General features: G+C 49.2%; 1 long non-coding RNA gene across 1 annotated transcript; it reads right to left on the bottom strand.

Moving 5' to 3' along the window:
* Positions 1-4257: 4257 nt before the first annotated feature.
* LOC135367997 (uncharacterized) lies at positions 4258-6178 on the bottom strand. The gene is made up of 3 exons (XR_010414610.1): positions 6056-6178; positions 5431-5670; positions 4258-4928 (listed from the first exon to the last, which is right to left on the bottom strand). It is a non-coding gene; the product is annotated as an uncharacterized LOC135367997 (long non-coding RNA).
* Positions 6179-10648: the final 4470 nt, after the last annotated feature.

The raw sequence follows: 10648 nt of genomic DNA, 5'->3' as shown, positions 1-10648 counted from the left end.
TTGCATGGTCCCTCTTCGGAGTTTCGCGTGGTCGTCGGTGAATATGGTACTCACCCAGCCGATGGGTGTCCTAACGTCTGGCTGCGGAATGGAAGGTATGTACGCTCGCTAATTTCGGGTGGGGATTGGGAAGCGGGGTTGGTAAAGGGAAGCAACATCCAAATATTCAATTTCGAGCTGAAGCTGGAGTTACTTTCTTGTGGTCTAGTTCCTCGATTGGTGTGGGAGGTTCGTCGCTGGTCTCGTTGTCCGCATCCATGTGAAGCCTCCACTCGAAAGGTTCCAGTTGTTGGTCCACCTTGTGTCTGGTCGGCGGTCGACTGCTTCAGTCTGGGTACGGGCCTTTCCACGTGGTTGGTTGTGCCTCCGGGTGCGTAAGTGTGTGTGTGTGGGGGGGGGGGGGGGGGACGTCACTCTAGGGGCTCTAATTTATGGTGGTTGTATTGTTGACTGATTAGAAGAGTCACAAAATTAGTGGTCTAATTTAGTGGTCATTAGTCTAATTTATGGTTGTCCGCAGAAAGCTTCGTTTTAGAACTGTTTGGTCGTATGGCGATTGTGTAAGGCACTAGCATGTATGCATGAAAAAATGGCGAGCGAGCTGGTGTCTAACGCGTGAAAACTGGGGATCACGCGAAAAAAACGGAAAATTTGTCTCTCTCTAGTCTCTGGTATTTTATTTCCCCATGTAATCTGTTTTGGTGTATGTTCATGTAGTGCAGAAGTGTATTTTGTGCTGTGTATTTCGAAATAAATTGACAGCTGTGTTTCTTGTTCTCTCATGGAAATTTCGTTTTTACGCGACTAACCTAGCTGACTGGCGGCGCCCCTGATACAGGTAGGTGCAGAAACCGTTTCAGGAGGTCAGCATCTGCGTCCGTATCACTAGCGTCACCAAGTGTCGCAGGTATCCTTAAGGTGTTATGTATGCATCATGTGCTGAAGGCGAGGTGAATTCAACCACAAAGTTCTCTCTTGACCTTTCTGGATACCACAGGACTTCGATCCTTATTGTGAAGGGGCTCATTATTTCATTCCTCGCGTCAGCAAGAGCAATGGGGTAGAGTAGAGCATCGCCCCTTGCGATGTAACTCCCCATTCATAATATCACACTAAAGTTGAAAATATGCTTCTGCCCGACGTAACGGTGTATAAGCCTCACTCTGGTGCCATAACGACCCCACAAAAAGTCGTTTGTTGTCATAAGGTATTGCGCCATGGATTTCGTCGAACACTTGCGAACATGCGCACATTCGTAATTGAGATTTCGTACTCGCTTTGCTATTGCATCACGTTTACAGCTTCGTGTGGTCTGTCTTTCAGGACCCCCGTGGAACAGGGTTCGATGCCTAGGCGTTCTTCCTTTTTTTTTTCTGGCAAGCATTTTTGTGGAATAAGACAGGATGTCTCTCGGGTGGGATAGCTCAGTGGGCTAACCGCATGGGACGAGGTACGGAGCTCGGGGTAGTGGGTTCGATGCCAGGTCCGGGGATAAGGCTTGGGGGTAGACATGGGCGCTTAAGCTGGGGCGACATGCGTGGGGAATTTAGTGGAAGCCGAGCAGTTGGCCAGCAGGGTAACGGGCGGGCAAAATGTGCGGGGGAGGATAGCTCAGTAGGTGGTATGGGATAAGGATAGCCATAGGGAGGTAATAGGCAGCAGCTGGGACACACCCGAAAAGTAGGGAAAACGCCATCGATAACGGGCTTCGGGAATTGCAAAAGTATAAGAGTGGTGGAGTTGGCATTTCCTACTTGGAGGGCTGTCCCAGCTGCGACCTCGCGGGGGGGTTTTGCACCCCAGGACGAGCTCTGCCCATGCCCATGGTTTTGCCTCTGCCCACCCCACCCCTCCACCCCACCCCACCCCACCCCACCCCACCCCACCCCACCCCACCCCACCACTCCACCCCACCCCACCCCCGCCACGACACTCTCCACCCCCGCCACGACACTCTCCACCCCCGCTACGACACTCTCCACCCCCCGCTACGACACTCTCCACCCCCGCTACGACACTGTCTGCTACTTACCCACCCCTTCCTTCGCCTCCACACATACTCTTCTTTGCCGCAATACTACCCGCCGACTTTGTACACCCACCCCAGAATCTACTTCGTTCTCCCACTCACTTTTCGGCACTGCGTCCCACAACACTAGCGACACAAAAATTGTCCCCACATGGGACTATACCTCTACCATAACCCTTCCCAAATCCCGAGTTCCTGGGGCCGCTCCAGAGTTCGCCCTGGGGATGCGTGGCCGGGGCCGAGCCCGTTCGCCCTGGGGGGTCCTACTTACTTCTACTGACCCGCCAGGGGTCGGACTCGTGCCCTCGTGCCACATATGCATCCCTCTGAGAGGTTCCTCCGTTTGGCTTCCCCGGGGTACTCCACTAACCTTGGCCCACCTCCCGCTAGAACAGCCCCTGCCTTTCACCTCCCACTATGAAGCTACCCCCTGACTCTTAACCACCCATTACCCACACTACCCCCTGTCGGAACCCGTGTTAGTCCCCACCACCCACAACAGCTACCCCCGCACAGGGACCCACCCATTAGCTACCCAGCTGAATAACCTGGCTACCCTACGTTTCGAACCTGCAGCGTTCCGGGAGAGTTAATTCTGAAGCTTCCACCCTACCACCTGAGCTACCCACCCACGCTTTCCAACAACTCGCAGCTTCTACTTGTATTATCGAAGAGGCTTCTCGACAGAATCAACAGAGGGAGCGCTTCTTGAAGAGACAGGTTGACCTTTGTTACCGTTTGCCTACACACGCGCTTGCCGCTGGTACACTGAAGCTTTTACTAGGACTAATCTCTCTCCCTCCTTAGTGTCTCCTTAATGTCTTAGAGAAAGTCTCCTGCATGTCGCAGATGTCGCAAACGACTGAGCAAGCAGCAGGGCCACGGAGGCACGTGGTGTTCCTCTTGCCGCTATTTATTCATCGTCAATATACGTTACAAGACCGCTGAGTGGGCAACACATAACGGAGAGTGACCATCAATGTAACAGTACAGGCATAATGCATTAATTCGTACATAGTACATATATTCCTCACATGACTCGCAAAATCAAAGGAACATAACCTACTCTCATTTTGCTTTCTGCGGGATTGACTGCACTTGGTTATGGACCGCAGATGATTAGAGAGATTGCATCACGCATTGTCCAAAACATGCTGCACAAAGAGGCATCTTGAGCCATCTCGACAGCAGGGACTTCAGCATAAAGAGTGTCTTAGGCGTAAGCACAGGGACGCGGCCTTCAATGCTCTTGGCAATTTCATTGTGAAATCTGGACTAGAAACCCTATACTAGACGGTTCATATACAAGACTATGATCATGATGTGAACGGCGCGCTCGGTCCTGAGTGGTCCAGACGCTCGCCCCGGTGAACTTTCGCGGCACGCTCGCACAGTTTTTCTTTTTTGTGGGGGGGGGGGGGGGGAAGAAGGCGGTAACCTCCCTTATTTTACAAACCACCAACCCAGAGAGACTGCTCGTTTAAAATGAAATACGCGCGGTCGACAAGTCAAACAGCGTGAGGAAGGAGATTCCAATATCCCGACGAATGCAAGGGAGGAATGCACACGGAGAGGAGAGGAGAGGGGAGGGGAGGGGAGGTGCTTTCGGTAAATTTTCCTTTCAGTGTACGACACCTGGATTGTTCCCCAGAGGAGAACCAGACCTGTTAATGCTATACAGTTATAACTCAACGAAGTGCTGTACGAAAGCTTGAAGCTATTCGCAAAGTCCACGTTGATCTTTACGTTGACAGCTAGCTAGCTAGCTAGCTAGCTACCTTGCTTTTCGCCCGGTTAAGTTCCACACTTTTGAGGTTCTGATGGCTCGAACGGTTAATCTGGGCTCAGGAGAAGTGACACTAGCAGCCACCTGCCAGTATGACTCATCAACTCATAAACGTAAATTACACTTACCATTGCAAACCACATCCGCTGCTGTGTCGATCCTAAACGCATAGCATGTCAAGGGACTACAGACATACCACATGAACCAGCAAGAGAACAAAACCGCAAGCAATGTCCATACCAGAGTACCAAACGATGTCAGAAGAGCACTTGGACTTCTTACTTTTTGCCAGGTTCGAAGGCATTTTATGACCACGCTACCAAGACAGTCTGAATAAGTGTGACATGTGCAAGGAAACAAGTGCAAGTCATAGGAACAAAAATATATTTCTCAAAGCACATCTCAATTACAGTATCTCGAATAAAAGATGGCAGGCACAACGAACACTAAATTACGAACTTCAAAACAGATACAGGAAATGAGAGTGTGTGACTGGGTTTGTGTTGTTTGCGTTGTGTTAAGCTCCGACGAAACAATAGCTTCATCGGGTGAACAAAGCAACGCACGCATGGAAAGCGCATTGTTTAATCGATCGTGCTATACCAGATACCATTCGATGCACTATACAAGCCACCAACCTCCTAACGGACTACAAACACCAAAAATGGAGGAGAAAAGATGAGGGCGAACGAGATAACCAAAGGAGAATCAAGGACCGTCACAAAAGAACCAAAAAGCGACAAACAAAGGAATACCCAACCAGCCAACCAACCAACCAACGAAGATGTGAATCGAAAGTAGACAATCACGTCGAACTCGCCTCAGGACTATTAACCAGTCCCGATCTGTGCGCAGTCATGTGTCTAATATTTCGAAGGCGTTCGCGTTTGTTGCACTGGTCCCTTTATGGGAAGAAAAAGGGGAAGTATCTCCCAACCGTAAAAAAGCACTACTAGATACATCACGTTCATTGAGATGTTCGTTCAGAAGTTCGCGCTGGATCCTCATGTTCCGCCCACCTTCACCGTCCGGTCCATCGTTGCAGCACTCTGCGATACAGCATCGCAACTTTTCGCAGCAAGTTTCATAGCATCGGCCTGGAGCGTAAGGTGACTGCAAGATTGATAAATTAAGAAATATGTTACATTGTACACATTCACGAGGAAAATTACTAATTTTTACTAGTAAACGCTTATGTTGACTTCCATGCGCGTCTGTAAATGTCTTTCTAACACAACAGGCCGCTAAAGAGATAACTTTGCACTCATCTTTCAAGTGCAGAGTAATCGGAATTCAGCACCGCATATGTTGCCTCAACTGCAACCCAGTAGCAGCAGCAGCTGAGGCTGCAATGTGCATGTCGTCCATCTTCATAGCGAGAAATTTCGCGCGTAAAACACATAAAAGTGTTACTTCTAGTAATTTAGGTGGTAGAAACTAGTCGACAATGACAAGGCTCACACGGTTGATCGCAAGACACTTGCTACAGGTTATCTTCAGCAAGCCAAACGACCATGCCTGTAACTACGATTTATCAAAATTCACTTGTCGCATTTAACGAAGCTTTAACGGCTTGTGCTCTTCGAAGCTTGCTAGTAAAGGTTAAGGTGCGTACCTTCTGCCTTAGGACACAGTTTCAATGTCTGCTGGTGGTGGTGGTGGTGGTGATGGTGAAAGGGCTTGCCGTTGTCGGCCTCACGTATGTGGGCAACGTCACGACTGACACCCTAGGGAAATGTGCGTCCTGGGCCGACTTCTAGGGGAACTGTGCCGACATATGTCTGCTGGTACGTGCATGGACGAACACGAATGCCCAGGCCAACCAGCGACGAGCAACACCACTGCCAAGTGCCCTCTGAAACAATAAATATGGGTGATTAAAGTAATCGTATTACCGTTGAAGAATTCACTTTCTCCCCAATTTTTCACATTCAAACTCGAGCTCAACTGGTATTTTCGTTGCTTTTTCCAGTTACTGAGCCGCAAGAGCGACTGCTAGGATCCTAGTCTTGAGGCATTTCCTTTGGCGCAGCTCTGGCAGTGCATTTCGCTGATAAAAACTTTACGCACGTGACACAAGCACTAGCAAGGCTGCGCTAAAGGACATTCCTCAAGGTTAAGATCCGAGCAGAAGTTTCGTGCAAGCGGGCCCAGGCGTGAGGGACGTTTCCTTTGTAGCAAGCAACAAAGAAGGCCTCTGTTTATTGCCATGATTACCCGTGGTACGATTCGAATCTTACCACGAGCCGCTGGTAGGATTCTAACCCACCACAATCTTGCTACAGGCAGCAACAAGCAGCAACAGGGAACACAGCAATGTCTCGGCATCACAGAAGGCCATTGCATCCATGCTGGACCTGCAAAAATTTGTAGCAAAGCCAGTATCAAGAAGAAATCGCAACGTGTGGCATCACCTGCTGGTGGTCCAGTCGCTGATAGACACCAGAGCCCCTGTACAAAAGGGATGTCCCTTCGAAACAAGCAGCAACAGGGAACACAGCAATGTCTCAACTTGGGCACCACGGATATATATTCCATCCATGGTGGACCTGCAGAAATTTGTGACAAGGCCAGTAACCAGAAGAAGTAGCAACATGTGGCATCACCTCCTGCTTTGGTCGCTGACAGACATCTGAGCCTCCATGCAAAATGGGATGCCCTTTGAAACAAGTAGCAATGTCTCGACTTGGGCACCACAGAGATATATTGCATCCATGCTGGACCTGCAGAAATTTGTGACAAGGCCAGTAACCAGAAGAAATAGCAACATGTGGCATCACCTGTTGCTGCTTTGGTCGCTGACAGACATCTGAGCCTCCATGCAAAATGGGATGCCCTTTGAAACAAGTAGCAATGTCTCGACTTGGGCACCACAGAGATATATTGCATCCATGCTGGACCTGCAGAAATTTGTGACAAGGCCAGTAACCAGAAGAAATAGCAACATGTGGCATCACCTGTTGCTGCTTTGGTCGCTGACAGACATCTGAGCCTCCATGCAAAATGGGATGCCCTTTGAAACAAGTAGCAATGTCTCGACTTGGGCACCACAGAGATATATTGCATCCATGCTGGACCTGCAGAAATTTGTGACAAGGCCAGTAACCAGAAGAAGTAGCAACATGTGGCATCACCTGCTGCTTTGGTCGCTGACAGACATCTGAGCCTCCATGCAAAATGGGATGCCCTTTGAAACAAGTAGCAATGTCTCGACTTGGGCACCACAGAGATATATTGCATCCATGCTGGACCTGCAGAAATTTGTGACAAGGCCAGTAACCAGAAGAAATAGCAACATGTGGCATCACCTGTTGCTGCTTTGGTCGCTGACAGACATCTGAGCCTCCATGCAAAATGGGATGCCCTTTGAAACAAGTAGCAATGTCTCGACTTGGGCACCACAGAGATATATTGCATCCATGCTGGACCTGCAGAAATTTGTGACAAGGCCAGTAACCAGAAGAAATAGCAACATGTGGCATCACCTGTTGCTGCTTTGGTCGCTGACAGACATCTGAGCCTCCATGCAAAATGGGATGCCCTTTGAAACAAGTAGCAATGTCTCGACTTGGGCACCACAGAGATATATTGCATCCATGCTGGACCTGCAGAAATTTGTGACAAGGCCAGTAACCAGAAGAAATAGCAACATGTGGCATCACCTGTTGCTGCTTTGGTCGCTGACAGACATCTGAGCCTCCATGCAAAATGGGATGCCCTTTGAAACAAGTAGCAATGTCTCGACTTGGGCACCACAGAGATATATTGCATCCATGCTGGACCTGCAGAAATTTGTGACAAGGCCAGTAACCAGAAGAAGTAGCAACATGTGGCATCACCTGCTGCTTTGGTCGCTGACAGACATCTGAGCCTCCATGCAAAATGGGATGCCCTTTGAAACAAGTAGCAATGTCTCGACTTGGGCACCACAGAGATATATTGCATCCATGCTGGACCTGCAGAAATTTGTGACAAGGCCAGTAACCAGAAGAAATAGCAACATGTGGCATCACCTGTTGCTGCTTTGGTCGCTGACAGTCATCAGAGCATCCATGCAAAATGGGATGCTCTTTGAGACAAGCAGCAATGTCTCGACTTGGGCACCACAGAGATATATTGCATCCATGCTGGACCTGCAGAAATTTGTGACAAGGCCAGTAACCAGAAGAAGTAGCAACATGTGGCATCACCTGTTGCTGCTTTGGTCGCTGACAGACATCTGAGCCTCCATGCAAAATGGGATGCCCTTTGAGACAAGCAGCAATGTCTCGACTTGGGCACCACAGAGATATATTGCATCCATGCTGGACCTGCAGAAATTTGTGACAAGGCCAGTAACCAGAAGAAATAGCAAGCATGTGGCATCACCTGTTGCTGCTTTGGTCGCTGACAGACATCTGAGCCTCCATGCAAAATGGGATGCCCTTTGAGACAAGCAGCAATGTCTCGACTTGGGCACCACAGAGATATATTGCATCCATGCTGGACCTGCAGAAATTTGTGACAAGGCCAGTAACCAGAAGAAATAGCAAGCATGTGGCATCACCTGTTGCTGCTTTGGTCGCTGACAGACATCTGAGCCTCCATGCAAAATGGGATGCCCTTTGAGACAAGCAGCAATGTCTCGACTTGGGCACCACAGAGATATATTGCATCCATGCTGGACCTGCAGAAATTTGTGACAAGGCCAGTAACCAGAAGAAATAGCAAGCATGTGGCATCACCTGTTGCTGCTTTGGTCGCTGACAGACATCTGAGCCTCCATGCAAAATGGGATGCCCTTTGAGACAAGCAGCAATGTCTCGACTTGGGCACCACAGAGATATATTGCATCCATGCTGGACCTGCAGAAATTTGTGACAAGGCCAGTAACCAGAAGAAATAGCAACATGTGGCATCACCTGTTGCTGCTTTGGTCGCTGACAGACATCTGAGCCTCCATGCAAAATGGGATGCCCTTTGAGACAAGCAGCAATGTCTCGACTTGGGCACCACAGAGATATATTGCATCCATGCTGGACCTGCAGAAATTTGTGACAAGGCCAGTAACCAGAAGAAATAGCAAGCATGTGGCATCACCTGTTGCTGCTTTGGTCGCTGACAGACATCTGAGCCTCCATGCAAAATGGGATGCCCTTTGAGACAAGCAGCAATGTCTCGACTTGGGCACCACAGAGATATATTGCATCCATGCTGGACCTGCAGAAATTTGTGACAAGGCCAGTAACCAGAAGAAATAGCAAGCATGTGGCATCACCTGTTGCTGCTTTGGTCGCTGACAGACATCTGAGCCTCCATGCAAAATGGGATGCCCTTTGAGACAAGCAGCAATGTCTCGACTTGGGCACCACAGAGATATATTGCATCCATGCTGGACCTGCAGAAATTTGTGACAAGGCCAGTAACCAGAAGAAATAGCAAGCATGTGGCATCACCTGTTGCTGCTTTGGTCGCTGACAGACATCTGAGCCTCCATGCAAAATGGGATGCCCTTTGAGACAAGCAGCAATGTCTCGACTTGGGCACCACAGAGATATATTGCATCCATGCTGGACCTGCAGAAATTTGTGACAAGGCCAGTAACCAGAAGAAATAGCAACATGTGGCATCACCTGTTGCTGCTTTGGTCGCTGACAGACATCTGAGCCTCCATGCAAAATGGGATGCCCTTTGAAACAAGTAGCAATGTCTCGACTTGGGCACCACAGAGATATATTGCATCCATGCTGGACCTGCAGAAATTTGTGACAAGGCCAGTAACCAGAAGAAATAGCAAGCATGTGGCATCACCTGTTGCTGCTTTGGTCGCTGACAGACATCTGAGCCTCCATGCAAAATGGGATGCCCTTTGAAACAAGTAGCAATGTCTCGACTTGGGCACCACAGAGATATATTGCATCCATGCTGGACCTGCAGAAATTTGTGACAAGGCCAGTAACCAGAAGAAATAGCAACATGTGGCATCACCTGTTGCTGCTTTGGTCGCTGACAGTCATCAGAGCATCCATGCAAAATGGGATGCTCTTTGAGACAAGCAGCAATGTCTCGACTTGGGCACCACAGAGATATATTGCATCCATGCTGGACCTGCAGAAATTTGTGACAAGGCCAGTAACCAGAAGAAGTAGCAACATGTGGCATCACCTGTTGCTGCTTTGGTCGCTGACAGACATCTGAGCCTCCATGCAAAATGGGATGCCCTTTGAGACAAGCAGCAATGTCTCGACTTGGGCACCACAGAGATATATTGCATCCATGCTGGACCTGCAGAAATTTGTGACAAGGCCAGTAACCAGAAGAAATAGCAAGCATGTGGCATCACCTGTTGCTGCTTTGGTCGCTGACAGACATCTGAGCCTCCATGCAAAATGGGATGCCCTTTGAGACAAGCAGCAATGTCTCGACTTGGGCACCACAGAGATATATTGCATCCATGCTGGACCTGCAGAAATTTGTGACAAGGCCAGTAACCAGAAGAAATAGCAAGCATGTGGCATCACCTGTTGCTGCTTTGGTCGCTGACAGACATCTGAGCCTCCATGCAAAATGGGATGCCCTTTGAGACAAGCAGCAATGTCTCGACTTGGGCACCACAGAGATATATTGCATCCATGCTGGACCTGCAGAAATTTGTGACAAGGCCAGTAACCAGAAGAAATAGCAAGCATGTGGCATCACCTGTTGCTGCTTTGGTCGCTGACAGACATCTGAGCCTCCATGCAAAATGGGATGCCCTTTGAGACAAGCAGCAATGTCTCGACTTGGGCACCACAGAGATATATTGCATCCATGCTGGACCTGCAGAAATTTGTGACAAGGCCAGTAACCAGAAG

This window comes from Ornithodoros turicata, chromosome 9 (assembly GCF_037126465.1).
Source record: "Ornithodoros turicata isolate Travis chromosome 9, ASM3712646v1, whole genome shotgun sequence".
Taxonomy (NCBI): domain Eukaryota; kingdom Metazoa; phylum Arthropoda; class Arachnida; order Ixodida; family Argasidae; genus Ornithodoros; species Ornithodoros turicata.
The sequence above is the reverse complement of the archived record's forward strand: the minus strand, read 5'-3'. Positions and strand labels throughout refer to the sequence as shown.